General features: G+C 41.8%; 1 protein-coding gene across 5 annotated transcripts in view; it reads left to right on the top strand.

Moving 5' to 3' along the window:
- Positions 1–480: 480 nt before the first annotated feature.
- Positions 481–25,815, top strand: part of CHRM3 (cholinergic receptor muscarinic 3) — a 613,309-nt gene continuing 587,974 nt past the window's right edge. For 4 of the 5 annotated variants that reach the window (XM_051821487.2, XM_017347714.3, XM_002717330.5 and 1 more), the window contains exon 1: positions 531–1,448. The gene's annotated coding sequence lies outside the window, so the exon portion shown is untranslated. Of the gene's footprint in view, positions 1,449–25,815 lie in introns of all 5 variants that reach the window. The other variant, XR_011381528.1, reaches the window with a different exon arrangement.

Here is a 25,815-nt window from a genome sequence, read left to right as displayed (position 1 = left end):
TGGTATCTTTGCAATTTGCAACTTTTGTATCTCAGCCATTTATTTCCTCCTTTGTACAATTGTTAGCTGACAATTGTAAACTGACAGTTTCCAACCCCTGCTACTCATTCCCCTTTAGTTACATGCGAGCTTGAAAAGCCCAGCTAGAAAGATCACATCCGTTATTATTATTTTTTTTTCTGATTGAAAGTAATGGGTGCGCACGCACACGTGTGTCTTTTTCATGGCAACCCTTCTCGTTGTTTCCTAAGATGGGAACTTCTAGGGAAGCTAAAACCTATGTCATCTAGCACCTCTCCTGCGTAAAGGGACTTTCACTAACTATCAAAAAGAAAAAAAAAAAAGTAGACGCATCTGACTGTTCCCTAGAGAAAGCTTTTCAGCAGAGTGGTATATTTTCGCTGAGCTGGGGTTCCTTTATCGCTAAGTCGTGCCCAAGGAATCCAGTTCCTTCCAATCTTTCTAATCTAAGCAGTTCAAGGAAACCAATTTAAAAGGGAACACAACAAAACCAAGTGGCCAGCAAAATCTGCCCTTGAAAAACCGGAGCACGTGGGAACACGTGAGGCCAGGATGGGTGCAAGAGGCGCTCCGGCTTCCATCTTCGATTAACACCTTGTAGGAGCCCACCCGGGGAGACCCGTGGATCCTCCCTCGCCACACGCCGGGCCGAGAACGCGGAGCCAAGCCGGCACGCGAGAGTCCAACGAGGCGCCGGCCAGGCAACTGGGCATGCTCAAAAGCCAGGACGGTCTGAGGCTCCACCAGGCAGCCAGTGCATTACCAGCGCCCGCGGCGCGAGGAGGAGGAGGAAGAGGAGCGGCCAACAGTAGCGGCGACCGCCACCACCAGGCAGAGGAAGAGTTCCGAGGGAGGCAGAGACCCTCCTCCCCCTTGGTGCGCCTTCTGTCCGCTTTTGGAAAAAAAGAAAAAAGGAAATATATGATAAAGAAGGAGAAAGGAAGGGAAAGAAGAAAAAAGTGAGGGGAAGGCATAGGCACAGAAAAGAAAAAGAAAGGCGTGAAGAGAAAGGGCCAGAGCGCGCCGGGGAACGGGGGCGGCACTGCCGAGCCCCGAGTGCTGCCGCTGGGGCAGGTGCCGCGGCCGCTGCCCGGAGGCGGCATGTGACGCGCGGCCGCAGCTGCCCTCGGGCGGGCGGAGCGCGCTCGGACCCGGGAGCGCACACACCGCGGGGCAAGTCGTTGCCGCCGCGGGTCGCCGCGCTCCTCGTCGGTCCTCCTGGGCGGCAGCAGCGCTTCTGAGAAGCCGGGCGATGAACCGAAGGGCGGCTCCGGGCTGGGGCGCGCGAGCCTAAGGACAGCCGCTTCCCTGAACGCCGAGCGGGACGAGACCAGGGCACCGCGGAGCGGGCGGCGTCCGCGCGTCGACCGAGAAGGCGCTGTGGAGACCGGCGTGGGACCGCCACCTGGAGCGCAGCTGCCAGCCAGGTAAGGACCGCTCCGCCACCGGGCGCTGGGCAAAGCGGGCGGCGGCGGCGGCGGCTGACCTGGTTTCTTGCCTTATCTCCTTGGGAAAGGAGGGAAAAGTTTTCAGCGCCGGTAGGTGACACCTTGGCTTCAGCAGTTGCAACCTGGGGCTCAGGTGGGACGAGAGGGGTTGCTCTGTGGATTTGCGGAGGGGGAGGGGACCCGATTCTGGAGGTTGCACTTCGGCGCGGAGTTGCAGCTCCTGGGTTGAGGGTGGGGAACGACGAGGGGGGGACACCTAAGTGCGGGAAAGCGACGGGAATTCGGCGAGTGGTGGCCAGAGTGCGGGAGCCGGGGACGCCCCACCCAGCCCTCTCTGGCTTTGATTCTCTCCCTTTCGAATGCCGGATCCGAGGCGCCAGGTGTCCGGGCCAGACAGACTGTTCGGCCCCATGTGTTTGGTGCGCGCGTCCCCGATCTTCATTTGATTCCTAGCTGCTTTTGAAAAAGCTAAAGCAGACCCTCCAACCTCACCGAGCGGCCACCAGTGTAGACTGCGTTTCAGGGGGCGAAGAGGCAAAGGTTGCACTTAGAGTAACACTTGGGCAAAGGTACGTAGCAGCCTGAGTGCGCGTCTTTACAGCCCCAGGGAGAGTCTACACTCGCTGAGCGGCGGGCGCTGGACTGCACTGAATCCCCTGTCTAGAACCCACCCCCATCACAGCCTCTTTCCATCAGGGTTAATTTCTGCGTTGAAACGGCGAAGGGGTGGGGGTTGACTCGAGCAGCAGAATTCACTTGTCCACTTAGCGGTGTGCGTGTTGGAATTGTGATCCCGGTCTGCGTGCTGGTGCGTGTGCGCAACTCTCCTTGCATGGAGGTTGGAAGTCGCAAAGGGAGCAGGGGCTTGGGAATTGCATCCATATGGACAGATTTCAAGAATGCAAACCGTCATTCGTCTGCAAGTGTGATGTGAACCTGTCTGAAGGCTGCGCTCCCTCCCAGCTCCCCGCGTTTGCACAGTGGCAGGATGGCTATCACTGGGAGGGGAGTGTGTATGTGTGAGAGCGATTGTGCTGCGGACACTGGTTATTTCACTGAATCCTTTGCACAGATCTTTATTTCTCTCAGCCTCTGAGTTCCAACAAGGCAGACAACATAAGCCCTCATTTTGGTCTTCCTTCCAGGTTACCATTAGAAAAAACAGTTTAATAATTATGTAGTCCAAATAATTATATATTATAATATTATATTGCGCAAACCATTAATCACTATTTCCTGTGTTTAAAACAACACCCGTGTGTTTACTTAAGAGACTGCACAAGTATATACAGTTCTGAAAGGGAAAGCCGAACCTAGAATAAATACCCAAGATTGTGGTGGTAGCATGTTAAAAAGAAAAAAAAAAAAAAAAAAACCGAAGCCCTGAGTCCTTCCTGTTGGAAATATTGGGACATACAGTGCTGGGGAGGGCACCCTCTTTTTAATGGAGCTGGTATTGCCAGACACACATATACAGGGAACATGCCTGCCTCTTCAGGGTCCCAAGTAATGTGGTTTACATCATACACTCTACCACTGACTGTGACCTATCTTTAAATTTTGTTTGCATAGTTTGTTTCAATTAACTTAATATAATTAGCTGTTTTTGACCTACAATGAATGTTATTTTTGAAGTGGTTTTTCCATATGGAAATAGAACTTGAGCTAAAATCACCAACTTCAAAATAATTAAATTTCAGGTCTGTATCAGACTATTTCTGTAGGCTGGAGGGTACTATGAGATTGACTTTTACGTGAAAATAGTGGTGTTGAAATACTGTTGTTTTAACAATGGCAGATAATTATTCGAATGGTCTTGATAGTTAAAAAAGAAAATGAGATTAAAAACTAGACTCAGAAAAATCTTTGTAAAATCTTGCACAGAAGATTATTAGGGAAAGTGTAATTTGGGAAAAGGTGCTTGCATAGAATTAATATTCAGCCTCCATCTTAAAATTCTTTAGGAAATTTCCCTTTAAAGTTCAGAGAAATCTATGAATATTCATTACCCTAATTTTTCTTGTAGGGGTGGGGAGTTAAATATTACTTAAAAAGTGTTAATTATTTTTGAAGTTTGGTCATAACTAGAAGTTGTTTAGAATGCATTTTTTTCTTGTAAAGACAGATGTCTTATTTCCTTACACGAAGAAAATTTGTTATTTCAAGCTAAGGGGTGTAAAAATACGAGCTTATTTTAATAATACTTCAGCTGTTAATTGCAGGCAACCTGTTGAAAGTGAGCCTGGGGGGACGAAAAAAGTGAGATTGGCAGAGCTGAAATTCTTTGGAGCCACAGTAGTAAATTGAATAGACGGAAAGTTCAATGCTATGATTAAAAGCAAAGGTATCTTATGTATTTATAAATTGTGAAGTAATTTCTTTGCAGATTTTTACCTAAAATGTCCTGTCACTTCCTGAGCCAACATATTGTTCTTGCCTAATAACATTGTTAACATTGGCAGAATTAGTTGCTTACTGCTAAATGGCCTGGACATTTTCAGTCTAACTGTTGAGAAACTGGGTCTTGTTTGCAGTGCCGGGAAGTTTATATTGAGAGCAGCTGTGGTGTAGTGGCACTTGAGATAGGAGATGAGTGAACTGAATCATGAAGATGGAGACTTTGATCCATTTGCAGAAATGCATCTGTCCTTCTCTTACAGAACCTAATTTTATATCATGATATTTTGTGATAGCATCATCCTCACAGTGTGATTTTTGAAGCACCAGTGGAAATATTTTCTTTTACACTTCTGTGAAACTAAAATACATTTTCCTTACAGAAGAGTATTTACAAAGGCATATATGGGTCCAATAAAAATTAATCAAATCTATCTTCCATGTTTATTCACAAATATTAATCAGCATCATAAAATATGCCTTATGCTTCACCACTGACTGCAGCGTTTTCTTGGATGTGATAGCTGTGAAATGCTTCATAAAATCTTTCATCTGTAAAGTTCATTTCGTCCAGCAGAAGCCCTGTCCCGCTTACTCGCCTTGCGGGACTTTTGGGTAGAATTTCAAACCTGATGCAAAGTTTTGATTTTTATGAAGAGACCATTGAGTTTGACAGGAGGCAAAGCCCAGTCAGCTTGAAAGTTGGACTCTGGTGCCTGGCAGGCGCTATCTCCTCTACTGAAGAAGCAGTCCTTGTAGAGATCAAATGCAAAGCAGGCTCGACCCTAAAGTAGTCATCGCTGCACTGCTCTCCCGCCAGGTCGCCACAGAGAGATTGTGCAAGTGTAAAAGGCGTCCCCTTTCGGCGGTGAACCGAGGGCTCTATGCAGACCAAGGAATTAGTATGTTACAGTGGAGTTGCTTTAACCATGGAACTCCAGGGTGCCTTACATGAAAACCTTGGGAGCTTCTTGGGCATTTCTTGTCTGAATGTACACAGGGAGCTGAAATAGTTGCCTCGTGCACATAGCAGGGTAGTTTGAGAAGTGAAGGTGTGTGGAGGTGCTTTTTGAACAAACTCTGAAGCGCTTTGAGATGCAGGCTGTGTTTGGGGCTCGCGCCTCCCCCACAGTACTTGACAGAAACTACAGAGTGTCGGTTTCCTCTGGCTCGGTCATTGCCACCGTGTTTTTGTCCAGAAGTTTCAGCAGCTTGTGGATTCATCAGTATTGGCAGGCCCTCTCCCTTCAGGGTGGCAGTTTGCATTCTCCCACCTGTTGAAACTTCCTGCTCAGGTTGTCCTGTGGGCCAAGGATTCTGGCTGGCGTGCGCCTTCTTAGACCTCCTCTGCTGATGCCAGGCTGCAGCTTGCCATAGGGGTGCAGACCAAGGGTCCACTGCTGGCGACAGAAGCCAAAGAGGAAGAATCTGAGCTGCTGTCTTCTTACCAAGTGTGCCAGCTCACTCTGAAGCCAACTAGAATATGGGTGTCTTGAGAAAAACGGTGGTAGGGGAAAAATACAATTAGACAATGGAATTTGGCAGATGCACTGTAGTTTTTGAACCTTTGCCTCCAGAGCATGTGCTGCGCGGGACACGGGGGCCTGGCCCTCCTGGTTCTTCAGCCGCTGCAGACAACAGAAGCGAGCCTGAATTAAGTTCACCTGCCCTCATTTTGGAGTGCTCTAGTCAGTCCCATAGACCCCTTGCCTCAGTCTCCATAACACCTATAAATTTCCTAGGACTGGACTTCTTTTGTGTTTCCAATTTACATTTTTTTCAGTACTGGGCTTAATGTTTTGCCTGGAAAAACTTTAGCAATGACCTTGACAGTTAGCTTTGCTCTTGCCAAGAACTTCTCTCTGGAAGCAAGACTCCATTCTTCCTTTTCTCAGTCTGGTTCAGCCTGACTGTGGACAAACCCTTAGACCTAAGGCACAACCACACTGCTGAGAGTGGATTATTTCTGCATGGAGCCTCATGTTGCTACGTTCCACTTGACAAATAAAATCTCCTTGTCTGTCATTGTTGGCAGGATCAAATCTCAGTTCTCCACACCCCTCCTGGCCACTGTAATTTGAGTTGCTGACTATCCTCTACAGAATTAATCCTTTATTAGGTCATTTGTTCTAGCTCAGCCCTAGCCTATTTCCTGTCCCCTCTGTTCCCTTGAAATCTGGCACACCCACTGAGCCATGACATAGCCAACCTTTGGTCACCTCTTCGACAGGAAGTGGTGGCAATGTAGACATCCTGCTTCAGCCAGGAGACCCTCCAGCTACTGCTGTTTAGATAAAACTGGGCAGAATTTAAATCGGTTTATTCCAGGGGAGCAGGGTAGGAGGTGCAAGGGCTCCATCTCAAGATGGCAACATTAGAAGGTCTTGATGTTCTGATGCTGCTTTCCTGAAACCTTCGACTTTATCACAGAGCTGTGGCTGTGGAATTAGATTCAAATCAAAATGTCCTGCTACTGAACTACAGGAAAAGGGATCTGATGACAACTTGTACATACCTTTTTGTGTTTTTCAAATGTTTATTTCAAGAGCAGACTTCGGAGGGAGGAGGGAGAGAGATACCTTCCACCTGCTGGTTTACTCCCTAAATGACTGAGATGTCCATGCTGGGCCAGGCTGAAGACAAGGGCCTGAAATTCCATGAGTCTCCCACCTATGTCAATGACAGGGGTACAAGCACTTGAGCCATAAGCTGCTGCTTTCCCAGGTGCATTAGGAGGGAGCCGGATCAGAAGTGGAGCAAGTGGGACTCAAACTGGTACTCATTTTGCTTGCCAGAATTGCAGGTGTGGCTTATTCCACTGTGCCACAATGCTGGTCCTTATATATTTTCTTAAACTTGCATTGCTGCCCACTAGAACTGTCCTAGGGATCCATAGTGGAGAGCCCCCAGTTACTGCTAACTAGGGTCCATGTCTTTGTCACAGCCATCTTGATGTCCCATCAAGCCAGCTCTCACCACCATTGGACACCAATCCAGTGGTATTCAGACTCAAACCATTGGAACTTCAAGAATTAATGAGTTCTTTGAGATCAATAGTATTGATTGCATATATGTAAATTCACAGTTATTGAACAGAGGAATTTTGTGGTTTTTCAATTTTCTTAGTACGAATTCGTCAAAAAGCACAACTTAGGGTGTATGGAGGCTCCTCAAGTGGTTGACATTAAAAGGTTCTCACACTCGAGAAATGGGCACCATGACCCACCTTGTCCTCCTTGTGATTTCTCACATGAACAGTATCACATGCCACACCCAGCTGCTTGTATGAAGGGAGAACTCCAAGGACACTGGCACAGCCATGATTGTTTTTTATATAGATCCCTCCTCTCTTCTCTCCTTACCCCAATCTCTCCCATTGTGAAATTGGAGCAGCCAGACTTTACCAGGGTTCATTGACTGTAGCCTTCAATCTACTTTCCCCATGAAAACCTTCATTTTTGATTATTGAAAACTGAAAACCTGTTGAAACAGCTGCAAGTTGTGTCTGAGTTTTTTAGGTGTTTACTATCATTAATCAGGATAAAAACTGACCATCAAGGACAACACAGATGGCATTCATTAAAGTCTTTCACCTGAAGAAATGAACTTCAGGGGAGCATAGGTTAAATAAATTTTAATAAATACCTGTTTGAGCAATCCAGCCTGTCCCTTTCTCTGATCTGATTTTAGTTATTCCTTACACACACGGGTGTACATCTCCTTTGTCACTTATTCATTCCAGGGTTACCAATGTGCCAGGCACTGTGCACATGATTTTGGATAGACAGGAAGGATTATAAGTTGAAGGCTTTGTCTTCCAGGAGTATATATTCAACATGAGTTTAACACAGCTCCTCAAAGCTCACAACTGGGGGCCCAGCATCCCAGATGAGCGTTGGTTCAAGTCCTGGCTGTTGCACTTTGGGAGTAGAAGATGGATATTGTAATTGGACTCCTGTCATCCACATAGGAGACCCAGATGTAGTTCCAGGATCCTGACTGCAGCTTGGGCTTCGTTGACATTTGGGAAGTAAAACCAGCAGTTGGAAGATACTTTGCCATGCAAATACATGAATAAATTTTTTTAAAAAAAAAAAAAAAACCTTTGAGTTGGAAAGGGAAATTAGATATTACATTAGTATCTAAAACTTAAATTTATTATAATTCTGGAGGTCAGAACATTGAAATCAAGGTGCCAGGAGGACCGCATTCCCTCAAAACACTCTGAGTGAATCCTTCCTTGCCTCCTTCAGTTCTTGTCTGCATTCCTTGACCTGTGACCACATCACTGAGATCTCGGCTGCCTGTAGTCCCACTCCCACTGCCTCCTCTTTCGGTGCATCTCCTCATCTGTGTGTTTTTCTAATTACAGGAATTTTTACCTGTTCTCTTTCCAACCCGGACCAGTTGACCCTGGTGGTCCTCCACTCCTGGAAGGTCACCATCTTGATGACAAACTTTGTTCGCCCAGTTGGCATAGCTCACTACAGCCCAGAATTCCTGGGCTGGAACCATCCTGTAGCCTCAACCTTCTGAGTAGCTTGGAGTACAGGTGCGTGCCGTGGCATCCAGCAGTGTATTTTTCTTAAGGATATGCATGTAATTTTTGCAATTAGGGCCCACCTAAAAAATGCCAGCTAAGCTCCTTGTCTCAAGTGCCTTAACTTCCCCACTTACTTTACCATATAAGTTAATCACAGATTCTGAGGATTAGGAGGTGGGCTTATCTTTGACCACTACCAATGGCATCAATGAACAGTTCTCTATTTTGTGACTTGATGGGTATTCTTCAAATTGTGTAGTCCACATGCTGGAGAACACGCTCAGAAGGTGGCTCATTGCATCTTCTGAGAGCAGTGACAGGCAAGTCCTCTGTATATGATGCCAAAAGTCTAATTCTTACCCGCTGTGCCTATATAACCGCCTAGTAATTCTGAGAATTGTGAGAATGCTTCTGATCTTTCTTCCATAAGAAAGCTTCACAGTTTAACCGTTTAATGTTAATTCTCCCTGATCTGATGTGCCACTTCTGTATTTTGATGGTCATTCTTAGCCTTTTCATCTAGTGAATCGCATTCTTACCCACCTAATCTCACTTCTCTCTGACTTGAAACATTTGGCTTCTGATTGCCATTCTCATGGAGTTCACAGGAACCATTTTGTCAGAAGTTACCTGTATCCTCTTATTTACAAAACAAACAGCCCTTTCCAACTCTTTTAATGTCTTAGCAGCATCTTTAATCTCCTTGCATGCTAAGTACCTTCTAGCTCCCTGGCTCTCCTTTTCTCTCTGGCTCTTCCTTCTTCCGGCTTCTCTACTTCGTCTCCTGCCTAATGTGGGCACTCTCCAACAATTTCTCTTTGGTTGACTTCGTGCACATTCCATGCCTTTGCCTTTTCTAACTGTATCCGTTTTCATGGTGTCAAATACATTCTGCATTGCGGTCATACTCATTTCCTCATTCCCAGACTTAAACTTGAGGAGTAGCTCTCTGTGCTTGCTGGGGAGTGCAGCCTGTTCCTGCTTCTGCCTCATCCTGCTCCTCTGCTGGGGTTCCTATTTATATGACTAGCATGACCATCCCACAGCTCAAAATTTGAGTAATCTTGATTTATTCTCTTCCCTTGCCTCCCACATTTAGCCAGACACCAAATTCCAATAATTCAACCAAGTAAAATTTCAAATCTCTTGGCTGCTTTTCTTTCCTGCTATCAACACCTTAATTCATTGCTTCCTCCAATGCAATATGCATTCTAATCACATAGGAGTCTTGGTGAAATGTAGTCTGCTTCCTGAGATTGGGTGGGGCCTGAGAGTCTGCATTTCTGTCAAGCTCCCAGGTGATGTAGATAATTTCATCCATGCTCAGACCACATTGTGCAGAAAAGCCATAAATTACACCTTCAAAATGCCTCTGAACTTCCCAGATCATCTCAGTGAAGATGTTCTTGCCTTCAGTCTATTTTATATGCTTACTCTTACTAAAATCCAAATCTGATTATTTTTCTCCTATCCATAGGCACCTTCTCCAGTTTCCCCTTTTACTGTGTTGAAGAGCGACTATAGACTCAGATTTACATTTCAAATTCAGTTTCCACTCTCGAGGTCGATCTTCACTTGACCTTCAGCACTTGCTGTTCTTGGTACCTTCTGCTGTGTTCTCAGGCTGCTTCTGATGTCCTTTCTTCCACGACTTCAGGCACTCAGATTTTAGCTATTTGTCAAGAACTGGTTGAAATGACCCTTCTTCCTGTGAATTCATCTTCTAGGACTTGATCAGAATCTTACTTTCATCACTGATCACCTTCATTCTAGTTTGTGTGTGTCTGAATGCATATATACATAAATTATTCCGAATACCGGACTGTGAAGTTCTTGAAATAAGATGCCAAGTTTCATTTGTCATGACTGACCTCAAGTACCTAGTAGTCTTCCCTATATATGCTCAATATGCACATCAACATATAAAATATGTACACACAGTGCTTTTGGTGTTTGTCTTTTTTAAAATTGATTTATTTGAGAGGTAGAAATTGAAGGGAGGTGGTAAAAGAGAGAGAGCATCTTCTATCTGCTGGTTCACTCGCCAAATGGCCGCAATGGCCAGGACTGGGCCAGGCCAAAGCCAGGAGCCATGAACTTCTTCTGGGTCTCCCATGTGGGGGCATTGGCCCAAGTACTTGGGCCATCCTTTACTGCTTTCCCAGGTGCATTAGCAGGGAGCTGAATTGGAAGTGGAGTATCCAAGACTCAAGCCAGCACCCATATGGGATACTGGTACTGCATGCACAGGCTTAACCTTCTACGCCGACCTTGGTGTTTGTCTTTTTTAAAAAGACAATATATGTGAAATGTAAACGTATATGTGTTTACATATATGTAAACATAGAGGAATGTAATACCAAAAGTAAAAGTCAACCATCACCCGGTGGTTTCAAAGATAACTTTAGTTAATAGTTGATTCATAATTTTCTGATGTTTTTCTATACATATCCTAATATTTACTATATCTAAAACTGAGATAATCATAAACTTTGGTATATTGACTTTAAAGGTAAATCTACCTATTTAAAAAATGTGCCATATATTCTAGAAGATTGATTGAACTGCATAAAAGTCAATCCACTTAAAATGGTCTAAGAGTATAGCAAATGTTTGCTGTGAATTTCTGGTCATTAAAGATGTCTTTATTCAGCACTTTAGCTGCTCCTAGTATTGTGCTAGATGCTTTGAATTTGTAAGAGTAAGGCATAAATATTGCCTCTAAGGGCCAAGCTATTCTCATACCTTTAGGCTAATGGTGGGAGATAGACTCATGGAGAAGTGGTGATCATTCATCTTGGATGCCAAATAAAATAAAATTTGACCCGTACTCTCAGATTGCTGAGTTTTATGTTGAGGTGGGAGCTTTTGTGTTCTTTAGCTCTTTAAAGAGCAGGTGATCCAATGTGAATATATATATATATGTTTAAAATACATATTTATCTAACTCTCTAATACATATGTGCTTATATATTTATATTTTTAATTTCATGAATGTATCTAAACAAAACTTTTGGGAGAAGGAGTGTGGTAACACAAACATCATCTGAGCTATTTGTTAGCTTGGGGCGTGATGTAGGGTATTTATTAAAAAAGGTTTCTAATAAAATGCAAAATCAATATTCCTGTAACCATTTTGGAGGTATAGCCTCTTATTGATGAATGTTTGCTTGCTGCTAACATATTTGTCATTTAGAAAAAGTTCGTTCGGTGGAATTCTACACGCTCATTTCTCTCAGAGGACTGGCAGGAGTGGATTTATGGTAGCTAGAGTTGTCGGTCAAACTGGCTTTGTCTCAATAAAATTAAAAGGAAATTCTGAGGCAGAGGTGGGCTACATCTATGAAATAGTATAAGACCCTTGCATTCTGAGTAAAATTATATAAAATATTTGTATCTGCTAATTCCTGAAAATGTTGTCCATCGGTATAGTTACTCTCTTTTCCTTAGATGACCATCAGTTTCTTTTAGTATTTAGTGTCAGTAAAAATGGAATCTCTTCTGGAATAATGACAGTAATTATCCAATAATAAAATTAAGCTGCCTTTATTTCTATTTTTGTATTGGTTGCCAGTAAGGTCAAGCCTAAAGTTAATAGTCCTGTAGCTTTTGCTTGGCTTTTCACTATACTACTTGCCTTTTCTCTAGCATTTTTGTAACCTTTAAGTTGGATTTCTTTTACATTTATTCATTAAGTTTAAAGAACGTTGCAGAGGACACAGATGAATGGGCAGGTAGAGGAGCTGCGTAGGACAAGTAGGGAAGGAGAAGCACAGAGTTTCTGTGTTATCTCTGAGCATGGCACCTTCTGGGAACCCCCACATGTGTTTGGCTCTCTACCTCTCATTTCTGTGATAAACACTGTCAGGTTCTCTGGGGGATGTAAGAAGGCTATAATTTAGAAATATGCAGTATGAAATGATGCTTATGAAAATGTGTCCAGATATTAAAGTAAGGGAATTTTAAAAAAGGAAAGTAAGTGGATGCTTTTGAAAGAAATCAAAAGAAAAACCAGTGTTCTGGGTTGGTGTTGTGGCTTAAGGGGTTAAGGTGTTGCTTGCAATGCCTGCATCCCATATAGTTGCTGGTTTGAGTCCTGCCTGTTCTACTTCTGATCCAGCTCCCTGCTGATGTGCCTGGGAAAAGCAATGGGAGATAGCACCAGTCTGGGGCACCTACACTCATCTGAGAGACTCAGATGAAGCTCCTGGTCCAGCCCTGGTTGTTGGAGGCATTTGGGGAGTGAACCAGCAGATTGAAGATCTCTCTCTCCCTGTTCTCTCCCCGCTCTCCCCCCCCCACTCTCTCCCCCTCTCTCTTCTCTCTCTCTGTCTCTGTCTTCTCTTCTCTCTGTCTAACTATACCTTTGAAATTAATAGTTAAATCTTAAAAAAAAATCCTAGCAACTATCAAAGGCCAAGGAAGTAATTGTTAGGTTACCATTCAGGATGTCCTAAAGGAAGAACAAATAACAATAGAGGAGATGATGATCATGTCTGCTAGTGTATGAGGATTATTTTTTTAAAAAAGATTTATTTATTTGAAAGGCAGTTGCAGAGAGAAAGAGATTGCATCCACTTGTTCACTCCTCAAAGGGCCTCAACAGCCTGGACTGGGCCAGACCCAAGCCAAGAACCTGGAGCTTCATCTGGGTCTCCTACATAGATGCAGGAACCCAAGTACTTGGACCATCTTCCATTGCTTTCCTTGGCATATTAACATATTAACAGAGAGCTGAACTGAAAGTGGAGCAGTGGGGACTTGAACCTGCACCTTTGTGGGATGCTGACTTTGCAGGCAGTGGCTTAGCCTACTGTGCCACAATGCTAGCTCCTTTTGAGGATTCTGTATTCTCAGGTGGTATCTCGTTGCTTCATTAATAATCTTCCTTTTAGGCCGGTGCCACAGCTCACTAGGCTAATCCTCCGCCTAGCGGCGCCGACACACCGGGTTCTAGTCCCAGTCAGGGCGGATTCTGTCCCGGTTGTCCCTCTTCCAAGCCAGCTCTCTGCTGTGGCCAGGAAGTGCAGTGGAGGATGGCCCAAGTCCTTAGGCCCTGCACCCCATGGGAGACCAGGAAAAGCACCTTGCTCCTGGCTCCTGCCATCGGATCAGCGCGGTGCGCCGGCTGCAGCGCACCGGCCGCGGCGGCCATTGGAGAGTGAACCAACGGCAAAGGAAGACCTTTCTCTCTGTCTCTCTCTCACTGTCCACTCTGCCTGTCAAAAAAAAAAATCCTCCTTTTAAAAAGTATAGTTGAGAATTAGTTACTGTAATTTATAGTATGCATGTGATGTTGTATATACAATGCAGATGATTAAATCACACTAATTAACATGCAATACCTCACAAACATCATTTTTTGTTGTGAGAACACTTAAGATGTACTTTTAGCTATTTTCAAATATATAATACATTATTAATAAATAGTTGTCATTCTGTGTAATAACTTACCCTAAAGTTTTTCATCTTGTCTCATAGAAAGTTTGAATACTTTGAATAACATCACCCCACCCCGGTAACCACCATGCTACTCTGTAAGTTCAACATTTTTAGATTTAAATTACAAGTGAAATCATGCAGTATTTGTCTTTTTTTTTCTGCTTAGCTTAATAACCTCCAGTTCAATGCATAGTATCACAAATGGAGGATTTCCTCCTTTTAAATGCTGAATAGTATTCCATTGTGTTTATATGCCACATTTTTTTTCTGTTGAAAATTGGTATATATCCCACATATCCTTTTGCTGATGGACACTTAAGTTGATTCCATAAGTTGGCTGTTATAAATGGAGCTGCGGTGAACATGGAATGCAGAGATTTCTTTGATACACTGATTTTAATTACTCTTGGATGCATAATCAGAACTGGCATTGCTAGATCAAATACTCAAATTTTTGAGGAGCCTCCATATTTTTCCATAATATACTAATTTACATCTCTACCAGTAGTATGGTAGGGTTCTCTTTCCTCTGCTTTGTTACCAGCACTTGTTATCTTTCACTAATAACAATTTTTTAAAGATTCATTTATTTGAAAGAGCAGAAGAGGAAGAGGAGAATCTTCCATTTACTGGTTCACTCTCCAAATGGCCCCAACAGCCATGGCTGGGTTAGGCTTAAGCTAGGAGCCAGAAACTGCATCCTGGTTTCCCAAAGGCAGCAGGGATCCCCAAGTACATGGGCCATCTTATGCTACTTCCTCTGGTGCATTTGCAGGAATTGGGATCAGAAGCAGAGCAGCTGGGACCCGGACTGGCAGTATGAACAGAATGCTGGCATCTTAAACAACAGCTTAACCTGTTGCAGTACAATGCCAGCCCTTATTAGTCACCATTGTAACTGGAGTGACATACTATCTCATTGTGGTTTTGATTTGCCTTTACCTGGTGATTGGTGATGTTGAGTATTTTTTCAGTCCTTTGTCTATCGTTTTAATACAATTGTTATCTAGTTATTCAGTTGTTTTGAGTTCCTTACTGATTTTGTGCATTTACCCATTATCTGATCTATGGTTTGCAAATATTTTCTCCCATTCAATAGGTTGTGCCTTTACTCTATTGATTTTTTTTTTTCTGTACAGAAGCTTTTTTTTTTGTTGATATAATCTCAGTCGTCTGTTTGTGCTCTTAGTTCCCAGGCTTTTTGAGTTATATACAAAATACAAAAAAAAAAAAAAAAAAAAAAAAAAAAAAAGTCATTGCCCAGACAATTTCAGGGAGCTTTTCCTCTGTGTTTTCTGATAATTTTATAGTTTCAGCTACTCCAGTATTTTGACTACATTTTGATTTTTATATTTAGTGTGTGATAGGTACCCAGTTTGCTTCTTCTGCATATAGATATCCAGTTTTTCCAACAATTATTAAAAAGACTGTCCTTTGTCAGTTGTGTGTTCTGGCACCTTTGTTGAAGGTCAGTTGGCCAGAAATGTGTGGATTTATTTTGTATTCTCTGTTCTGTTCCATTGGTGTGTTTGTTTTTATTCTAGTACCATATTGTCAACAATAAAATAGAGATTGTTATTATCTTTTTTTGTTTTTTAATAAAAAGAAGGAAACTAAGACACACTGAGGTTAAAGAATTTTCCAAACTGAAACAACCAGTACTGTTAGGAAAGGTCAATGAATCCTTGTCTTAATATCATGCCTTTCTCGTTTTGGCCCCATATCTCTCTATCTATGTCTCCATCTCTAGCTCTGTCTTTTCTTTTTTTTTTTTCAAACTTTTATTTAATGAATATAAATTTCCAAAGTACAGCTTATGGATTACAATGGCTTCCCCCCATAACGTCCCTCCCACCCGCAATCCTCCCCTTTCCCACTCCCTCTCCCCTTCCATTCACATCAAGATTCATTTTCATTTCTCTTTATATACAGAAGATCAGTTTAGCATACATTAAGTAAAGATTTCAACAGTTTGCTCCCACAAAGAAATACAAAGTGAAAAATACTGTTTGAGTACTAGTTATAGCATTAAATCTCAATGTACAGCACATTAAGGACAAAGATCCTACATGAGGAGTAAGTGCACAGTGACTCCTGTTGTTGACTTTACAAATTGACACTCTTGTTTATGGCCTCAGTAATCACCTTAGGCTCTTGTCATGAGCTGCCGAGGCTATGGAAGCCCCCTGAGTTCACTGACTCTGATCATATTTAGACAAGGCCATGGTCAAAGTGGAAGTTCTCTCCTCCCTTCAGAGAAAGGTACCTCCTTCTTTGATGACCCATTCTTTCCACTGGGATCTCACTCGCAGAGATCTTTCATTTAGGTTTTTTTTTTTTTTTTTTTTCCCAGAGTGTTTTGGCTTTCCATGCCTGAAATATTCTCATGGGCTTTTCAGCTGGATCCGCATGCCTTAAGGGCTGATTCTGAGGCCAGAGTGCTGTTTAGGACATCTGCCATTCTATGGGTCTGCTGTGTATCTCACTTCCCATGTTGGATCATTCTCTCCCTTTTTGATTCTATCAGCTAGTATTTGCAGACACTATTTTTGTTTATGTGATCCCTTTGGTTCTTAGTCCTATCATTATGATCAATTGTGAACAGAAATTGATCACTGGGACTAGTGAGATGGCATTGGTACATGCCACCTTGATGGGATTGAATTGGAATCCCCTGGTATGTTTCTAACTCTACCATTTGAGGTAAGTCAGCTTGAGCATGTCCCGAATTGCACATCTTGCACATCTAGCTCTGTCTTTTCATCCAAAGCAAGGAATCAGTGAAAAAAAAAAAAAAAAAAAAAAAAAAAAAAAGAATAACCCAGAGGCCTAGGCCTGAAGAGAAAATTAGGAAGTAGATTATGGGAGGGATTCAAATATTTCCACAATTTTAACAACAGGCCTAGCCCTGGTTGAGCCAGATACAATTCTGGTTGGTGTGGTCAGGCCACCAAGTCAGTCCACACTGAATAAAGAAACTGGTTGTGCCAGATAGGATAGTCCATGCCATTCTCCAGCTCTGTTGCGAACAGAAATCAGTGCCTAACAGCACTTTCTTACTGTAGCATCTCTTAGTTGATAAATATTTTCCATGCCTTTCTCTCTGCAAGATAATTTCCTCTGGCTGGACATGTTTGACTTTTATTTCCTTAAAGCATGTTTCCTTAGTCCTGGGACTTTGCAAGTGAACAGAGTATGTTTTGTCTTTTCCTGATTCCTAAGTTATCTTCCCTCTGGAGCTTTTCCCTTCAATTCTTTTTGCTTTCTGTAATCTCATGAAATGTGGTTCCTTTATTCTTTGGAGTCAATGGGCCACCCAAGATTGTGCATTAGCACACTTACTGCCAAAGTTAAAACTCCATACCCAGTTATCATCCAGCATGATGTCTCCATGGCATTTCCACTCATTTCCCTCCTTTGGTTTTTCCCTCCTTCCTTGGCGTAAAAGATGCTGGCTTCTCAGGCTGTTCTTGAATTTTTGCCTGCTCCCTTTCAGTCTCCTTCATCAGTTAGTCTTCCTTTACCTTAAATATGGATTCTGCAACATTACCAGATATATATTTCAAAGGAATCATTGATATGAGCTAGATCAATCCTTTTATTTTATATTTGTGGAAACTGAGTTCCCAAGAAGTTGAACGCTATTCTTGAGACCCCACAATCACTAGGCTTGGATCTTTGGTCTCTTTGGAAGCCATGTAGAGCCTCCTCTGTATTCTCACACTGTTTCACTTTTTGGGCATCTGCTGTGATTTTTTTTTTTTTTGGTCACCCTACGTGATCTAGTTTTTGCAGCTGCATTTATTGCATCAAGTAGCAATAGACACAGATCTCTTGTCTCATACTTCTTTCAGAGTACTTGATATCCATTGTTGGCTCTTATTGAGACATTTCTATAAAGAGATACCATCAAACACCTAAATATACCATTTGGACATTATACCCTTTGAGACATCACCTTTCTCCAAAATACGTTATTCCTCCTATGTTCTTCCTGTCCTGATTGATTGCATCACAATCTAGTCTCACCTTGTGCCCACCCTTTTTACATGAAATTCCTATGTTACAAATTTTCCTGAGCTTGCTCTCTCATTATCCATTCTAATCTGGTAGCACTAAAATTTCTTAACAGATATTTCCTGTTTCCCTCTTGTAGGACTCTAATAGCCCCTTCATTTTCTTATAATCTTTTTTGTCTTTTTATGTATTTAATAATGAACCCAAAGTCATTTGCAATTTTAATCTACATAATTTTCAAATCTATCTCCCTTCTTTGATCCGCCATTGGTCCTAGCCGCATCAGCCTGCATGAGGTTCTTTGAATACATGTCCATTGTCTTGCTTCTAGGTTTCTGTGGATGACTGCATACTTCCTGAAATTTGGTACCCAAGCTGGATGTCCTACACACATCACAAGGCCTATACTAATCACAAGATCTACGTATCCCAAGAAAATACACTGTTTAAAACTCTACCTTCTTTTAGGGTATTATTGTCACACTTATTATCACATTTGCTGCACTTATGTAACACATTACATAAACAATGATTTATTCCTTTAGATTTTGAGCGCCTCATCAGGAGCCAAGCATTCTTTATTTTTCTGTTGCCGGATCTTGACACCTTGTAGAAGCTCATTCAGTCAAATGGTGCTTGAGGTCCCTGTGAAGACAGATTTTTGTGTTTGATTCACTAATGTATCCTAAGGGCCTATTACAGTGCTGGGCACATAATAGATTCTGATTAAATTTCTGTTGTGAAGTGAGTTCCCTAATACTGTGCAGAAATCTGAGGTTTAGAACTTCTCAGTATGTTTTGATAATAGTAAAATCCATTTATATTTTCATAAACAGCGGCCCCCAAAATGCATTTCACAGGGCATCACAGAATTCACTCAGCTGGGATTCAGAGATTCACCAGCCTGGAGCGTTCTCTGCAACTGCAAGGGTTACACTGACGCTTCTCACATGCTGAGAGATGTGACCCTTTCAGAGGACATCCTCCAAATGATTATTCTCCGCAGCTACTTCTAACATCCAGTGTTTTTCACATAGTCGTTACTGATGGTCAGGTAGCCAGCTCTCCTGAAGTTCTTAATAACCATTGGGAAGACTTTGATCATAGAGATTTGGGGTGATATTTTAAAAGTGGCAGGCAGGGACATATGCAGCAGAATCAGTAGAGATGGTTGCTTAAAAATGCAGTCTTGGGAATGAAACCAGATCAGCTGAATCAGGATGGAAGCAGGGTCTGTCAATCTGCATTTTAAGTAAATTCCTTGGATGATCCTTCTGCTTGCAAAATTTTAAGACTCACAAATTAGAGAACAAGAAATATTTTTTTACAATTTTTTAATGAGTTGATTAATAGTCTGGATTAGCCAAAGCTTACTTTATTTTAGGCCTTATACTCTGGTAAGATGAGTCACTCAATTAAAAATGTTTCTAGGCTGTGTGGAGTTGGGTGTTCTCTCTCACTGGAATTTAAATGCAATAAAGCAAGGTATGGGATCTTCAGTGCAGAATTTAGGTGAAACCTCTTCTGTCCATTGTTTACCACTGTATTTGATTATTTCTTTTTGAAGACATATGGTAAACAATGCTGATAAACTGCTTTAAAACAAACTTATCTCAAATATAGGGTGTTCTTAATTTTTTTTCTTATTCTGTCATGGAACTGGCTATTTTAAATAGACCATATTGTTGCATGTGTATAATGCCATATTTAGAGATTACATATCTGAGCAAATACATGACACATGTCATATGAACAGCTGGATGTTAAAAAATATATAAAATATTTTAGAACTGTTAACTATAGGGGCCAGTATTCTAGGGTAGTGGTTAAGCCACCTTCTGGAATGTTGGTGTCCCCCATGTTTGCTGGTTCATGATCCCTGCTGCTTCACTTCCCATCCAGCTCCCTGCTGGTGTGCCTGGGAAGGCAGTGGGCGATGACCCAAGTCTTTGGGCCCCTGCAACCATGTGGGAGACCTGGAAGAGGCTCCTGGCTTCAGCCTGGCCCAGCCTTATCTGTTGTGGCCATTTGGGGAGTGAATCAGCAGATGGAAGATGTCTTGCTCTCTTTCCTTGTATTTCTCTCTCTAACCCTGATTTTTCAAATATTTCAAAAAAACCTGCAACTAGGTTGATTACCATCAGCATAATCAGTTATCATGAGCATTCTAAATACTGGACATTGTTTAGTTTTACCCATCCATTAAAGGGCATTTTATGTAGGTATTCTATAAGTGAGTAAATTTTAAAAATCATACACAAGTTTTTTCAATGAATTTAATGTCATATGAATGTAAAGATAACAAAAATTGCAATCGCTCTGTTCCTTAGCATTTTAGAAATTCCTGTGTCAGCTGGGACCCTGGAGCCAGGAAACCCTCAGTCTGGTGTATTTCTAGCTCTTCACCTGGCCCTTCACTTGTTCATGAAATTTACTAAATTCCTGAATTCTGTCAGGTGATGCCCCAAGTCTCAGGGATAAATAGAAAAGTAAGTAGGACAAGATGCAATCCTCATGGAGTTTATATCCTTGTGAAACCCCACAGGACCTGAACAGGGCATGCTACTTAGTGTCGAGATCAGAGGAGATTGGTATTAGGGTAGTGTGGCAATTTGACTGTGACCTTCCCTAGATCTTATTTTCCAATGCCTATTAAGTAGGGAGCTAAGATGACATTCCTCCAAAAGTTAACTGTTTTCTGGAAAAATTAAATTGTCAATCCTAATTTTTACCACTAGGTGGCAGACATCTACATTTGTGTGTCCAATGAGCAGGCCAAGTTTTTAAAGATTGAAAATGAACCATTTGATGTGAAAACATAAGTTGTCAGGCTCAGATAAGTGAGAGATAGCTGTTGGTCTTATGTTCCATGGACTCCATGCTTTAAATATGGCTATTCTTTTATTCCCTGGCATTTGGCTTTCAATTTTTCTACCTGCTGTGTTTCCTTTTCATGTGTAGGACAAGAGGAAGCTTCTTTCAAAGTCACATGCATTTCTGAAGTTAACAAACACTCTGCAGTGTACTCTGGCCAGTGTTCTGCTTACATGAAGGCGTTAAAAATAAGCTGTGCAGATTGATATATGGATTCTTCTACTGGTGTTTCTAGAGAGGATGTTGCTTTGCCAGATAGTGTGACAAACAAATACTGTGTTTTTCTGTGATGATGGAAGCAATTAGATACTCTGAGCTGGACTCCTTCTCTTTACCCAGCATTAGTGACAGGAACCAAGACAAAATAAAGTGTGAAGCAAAGTTACATTGGACAAGTCAACATGTATGCAGCAAGATAAGCATCACCATTTCAGAATTCAAAGCTGGCCCAGATCCCACTAATGAGGAGTCCACTCCTCCTCATTTCAACCACAAAATGACTAAGCATGCCTTTGGGAATACTGAGCAAGCCAGACCGTGTGTTTTCCAGTCCATACCAGGCTAAGGTATAAAAGAAGTAGTGCTTACTGACTTCAAAGTTTTGGAAAACCCCATACCAATTATAGATGCTGCCATTCACATCCCAGGCAGCTTGGACAACACCATTATAAAGCAGCCAGGATTGGAAGGGGCTATAAAAGTTTGTGGCAAAGTCTTGACCCTAGATGTACATTTATAATCTACAAATATGTTAACTTGTAAAATAGAGTTATCTGAGCCAAGTTGTTCTTGGGATTCAGGGTTAGAGAAGCCAAGTCTTTTTGGAGGGATCCCAGGAATTTCTTCCATTAAGGGATTTCACTTCAGAGATGTTTTAAAGGACCAGAAAGATTTAAATAGATGAAGATGCAGTGCAGACAATACACATACCACACACCTTGTAAGTGAAAGATCCTGCTGTTTTCTTTTGTCTACCTGGAGTGGCTTTTTTCCCCCAGCTTGTAGACCTAATAAGGTCCATGAAATCATTTTGGGCCCTTGCAAGGCAACCACAGGTAGGACATGAAATTCAGTAAATCTGTAGCAGGCTAATTTCTGATTTGGTAATTTTGTTTGGTCTGTGAATGGCCCTTGGCAAAGCAAAGGCCCCCTGCCCCTATACCAACACTCTGTGTCTGTGATTTGCACTCACTAGTATATATGCTTTGAACTCGCTCTACTCTATAACTTCTCACATTCCTTGGAGCTGTGCTCAGATGTCACTTGATCATGCTGCATTTTTTGACCATCTTATTTGTAGCTTATATTTCTTCTCTTGTTCACTATCTCCTGAACCTGCAGTCCATCTCTTCCTGGCTACTGAAATAATATTTATTTTTCATATATCATCTATTAAGACTCACAACAGTATAAGCTCTATGAGACCAAGAAATAAATCTTTGCTTTTTAAATGCTAAATCTCCAATTCTTAGAACACTGTTTGGCCCAAGACAGGCTGTCAACAAGTGGGAACAAAATGAAGGAGTATTCAAGTTCACTTTTATTTTTCATAGTGTGTAGAAAGGAAAACTGAGTCTCCCCTAACTCTGCCCCAAGTTCTTAGACTCAGAGCCTTTTTTTTTTTTTTGAACATTCATATTGAAATCATCACTTATGCCATCATTTACCATGAATTACAGGAATGTGGACTTGAAGAACAATTAAGCAAATTAGCACATTCAGTCACATTTGCTTCAGTATGCCTAGCTTTGTTTCTAAATGTGCTGTTTTTCTGTTAGAAGCAGATAAATCCAACTTCTGACTTCTAAAAATTCTATTTCTGTAGCTATTTGTTTAGTTAATTATGAGCATATTATGCATTACAATGTAGTAAAGAGTTTCTGAGGTCCTAGAATGCCAGAGGAAGAAGGAGCAGGGCTTTTCTGAATTTGGGATTCAATGGTACACATTAGCAAATCAATAATTGAATGCCTTCTGTGTGCCATTATGTAAAATGTGATAGGTAATCAGGGATATGTTGACCCAGGATGTTCTTGATGTGTGCTATAAGACATTAAACCAATTTTTACTTTGCTAGTAAATTTTCTAGTAATTCAGTTATTCTGACACACTTTAAGTATTTATCATACACTATTAGATTCTTTTACATTTTTATATGAACACACCTGAAGATAGTGTATATTTTTTTCATTCATCAAGTATTTGTTGAGTACCTGCCAGTGCCAGAATGCTGTTTCCCACTGAAGTCCACGTGCTAAGGTAGGGAAACAGGATCTTACCCTGAGGAAGCTGAAAGTTCACAAGGGCATAAATAGACTAAAAATTGTTCTTACTGTTGAGAATCCGCTTTAAAAATACTGTAGAGCAGGTGCTTAGTCTAGTGGTTAGGATGTCCACATCCTGCCTCTGAGTACTGGGGTTCCATTTCTGGCTCTGGTTTCTAAATCCAGCTTTCTGCCAATGTAGACCCAAGGAGACAGTGATGAGTCAAGGAATTGCAGTCCTGCCACCCACAAAGGAGACCTGGACTGAGTTCTGGGCTCCTGGATGCAGCCTCCACCCTGCATGAGTATTTGGGGGGTAAACTGGAAGATAGGAGTGTTCTCTGTCTCTCTTTCTCTCTCTAATACAGAAATAAAATATTTAAACATTATAATATAGTAGGAAATCTGGTTTGAAGGATGCTCACCTGTGCATGATCATTAGAAAACCACCAACCCTACTGCAGTGAACTTTATTCTGAAGTGGGCTGAGTGAAGGCACTTGGTGGAGCCATTGTTTCTTTGGAACCAGGAGACCACCACCACGTTCAGGTGTATGAACTGTTTCACGGGGCCTGGGACATACCTAGACTGGAAGTTTTCTTGTCTCCTCTGTCTGTATCAAAACTTTTAGGTGACGAAGCAAAGCAAAAACACAGTGCATGTACAGGTGTGGCTTCAAGTCAGGGTTTTAGAAACTTAGGAAGATGTTCCATGATGATACATTAAAGTTGCAACTGGGTATCATCAAGAGCATTACTTACTGGTTGCCAAAGATAATGGGATGTTGGGGTTGTATCAAGGCATTCAATGCATACAGAATATGTATTGTTAAAACCGAAATCAAAGGTCTAGATAGTAGAGCAATTTTGATTTGAGGGTATCTAGTGTTCTTTTCTATCATTTTAATGCCTAGCATTGAGATGTCTTATGCTAATTTTAACAGTGTTTTCATTCACAAAATACTTTGCTTCCAGAACTGTGAAGCCCTGCTCAATTTTCAAATTATGTGGTGTAGTTCCCCAATCATGATTTTTCCCTCTTAATATTTTCCTTGAATCCAGCATTTCTCAACTGGAATTTTCTTATTACCTTACAAAGGAGCCCAGTAGACATTATTTTCTTAATCACTTCTTCATCCCATGAAATTTTAATGCCAAACATATACTGTATATCTGTTCAGATAATGTGGTCACTTAGAGGGTCAGAAACCATTGCATTATTGAGGTGGGTTTCTGTCTTCCTAGAGAACCCATTTTCACCCCCTTGGGGATAATGTTACCCCCCCCATAGAACACTGGCATCCATCATTCATGGGGCAGAAGACATTTCCTGCTGCCAGGATGAGCTAGCTGAGGGCAGAGCAAATATCACAGTACTTGAGTCCCTGCAGCCAATTCTCCCCTGAGGAGTTCTCTGCCGCCTCTCAGTTTGCAATGTCCAGAAAGCTTGTCCAATGAAACGTCTGCCATGTTTACCCTTCAAACTTGCTTTCCAAGCAGTTAAAAAGATCAGTATATTTTCCTGAGGACAAATAAATTCCAAACACCATTTCGTTTGTCTTCCAGGTTCTTACTGCTTTCTTCACTTCATTGCCGTGTGTATTTAAACTTGTTTGTTTTTTTTTTTTTTCTGACTGAGAAATCTGCCTTTTTTTTAACTACCAAAGACAGTCAAGATAAGGTACTGCTTAGATATCTTGACTTTTTCTTTTTTAAATGTTTTTTACACAGTTTTAAAGTTCCCGTGTCACCAAGTTGTTATGCTTTTGTGATACCTTATTTTGGACCCATTACATTTGTTACCTTTTGGAAAAGGAAGGTAGGGAAAAGGAAATAAAATATGTTGAGCTTCTCCATGGACAGGAACAGTGCTAGGTGACTTCATACTGAAATTCAAAATTTGATTTGTGTCAGGGTTTTGCTTGGCCTCCTCTCTAGGGTCTAGACATGTTTTTCTTCCACTGTTTTGTGTTTATTTCTATTACAGTGTTTTGTTTTATTTATATATAGCTTATTTAAACAAGAACATCACAAAATTTCCAAAATATAATACAATGATATGTCAATATGATAAAATGATATGTCAACGCCACACCCTCATTGCTACTCCCAACAGTCCTAGGAAGAGCAATTTGCAATTTTTTTAAAGATTTATTTATTTTACTTGAAAGTCACAGTTGTACTGAACACATCTTTTTTTTTTATCATTTTGGTTGTTCCTAAGATTTTTTTTAAACCTCCTTTTTTTTTTTTTTTTTTTTGAAGATTTGTTTATTTACTTGAAAGTCGGAGTTACACAGAGAAGGAGAGGTAGAGAGAGAGAGAGGTCTTCCATTCGCTGGTTCACTCCCCAGATGGCTGCAACGGCCAGGGTTGGACCAATCCAAAGCCAGGAGCCAGTAGCTTCTTCCTGGTCTCCCATATGGGTGTAGGGGCCCAAGGACTTGGGCCATCTTTTACTGCTTTCCCAGGCCATAGCAGAGAGCTGGATCAGACGTGGAGCAGCCAGGTCTTGAACCGTCACCACAGGCTTTACCCACTATGCCACAGCGCCCGCCCCCCACTTTTTTTTTTTTTTAAGATTGTGTTTATTCATTTGAGAAGCAGAGTTACAGAGAGTGAGAGGGAGAGGAGACAGAGAAAAGTCTTCAATCTGCTGGTTCACTCTCCAAATGGCTGACACAGCTAGAGCTGGGCTGATCCGAGGCCAGGAGCCAGGAGCTTCTTCTGGGTCTCCTACATGGGTGCAAGGGCCTAAGGACTTGGGTCAACTTCTGCTTTTCCAGTCCAAGGCAAAGAGCTGGACTGGA

Source organism: Oryctolagus cuniculus, chromosome 13, assembly GCF_964237555.1.
Source record: "Oryctolagus cuniculus chromosome 13, mOryCun1.1, whole genome shotgun sequence".
Classification (NCBI taxonomy): domain Eukaryota; kingdom Metazoa; phylum Chordata; class Mammalia; order Lagomorpha; family Leporidae; genus Oryctolagus; species Oryctolagus cuniculus.
This window is presented reverse-complemented; position numbering and strand designations above follow the sequence as displayed.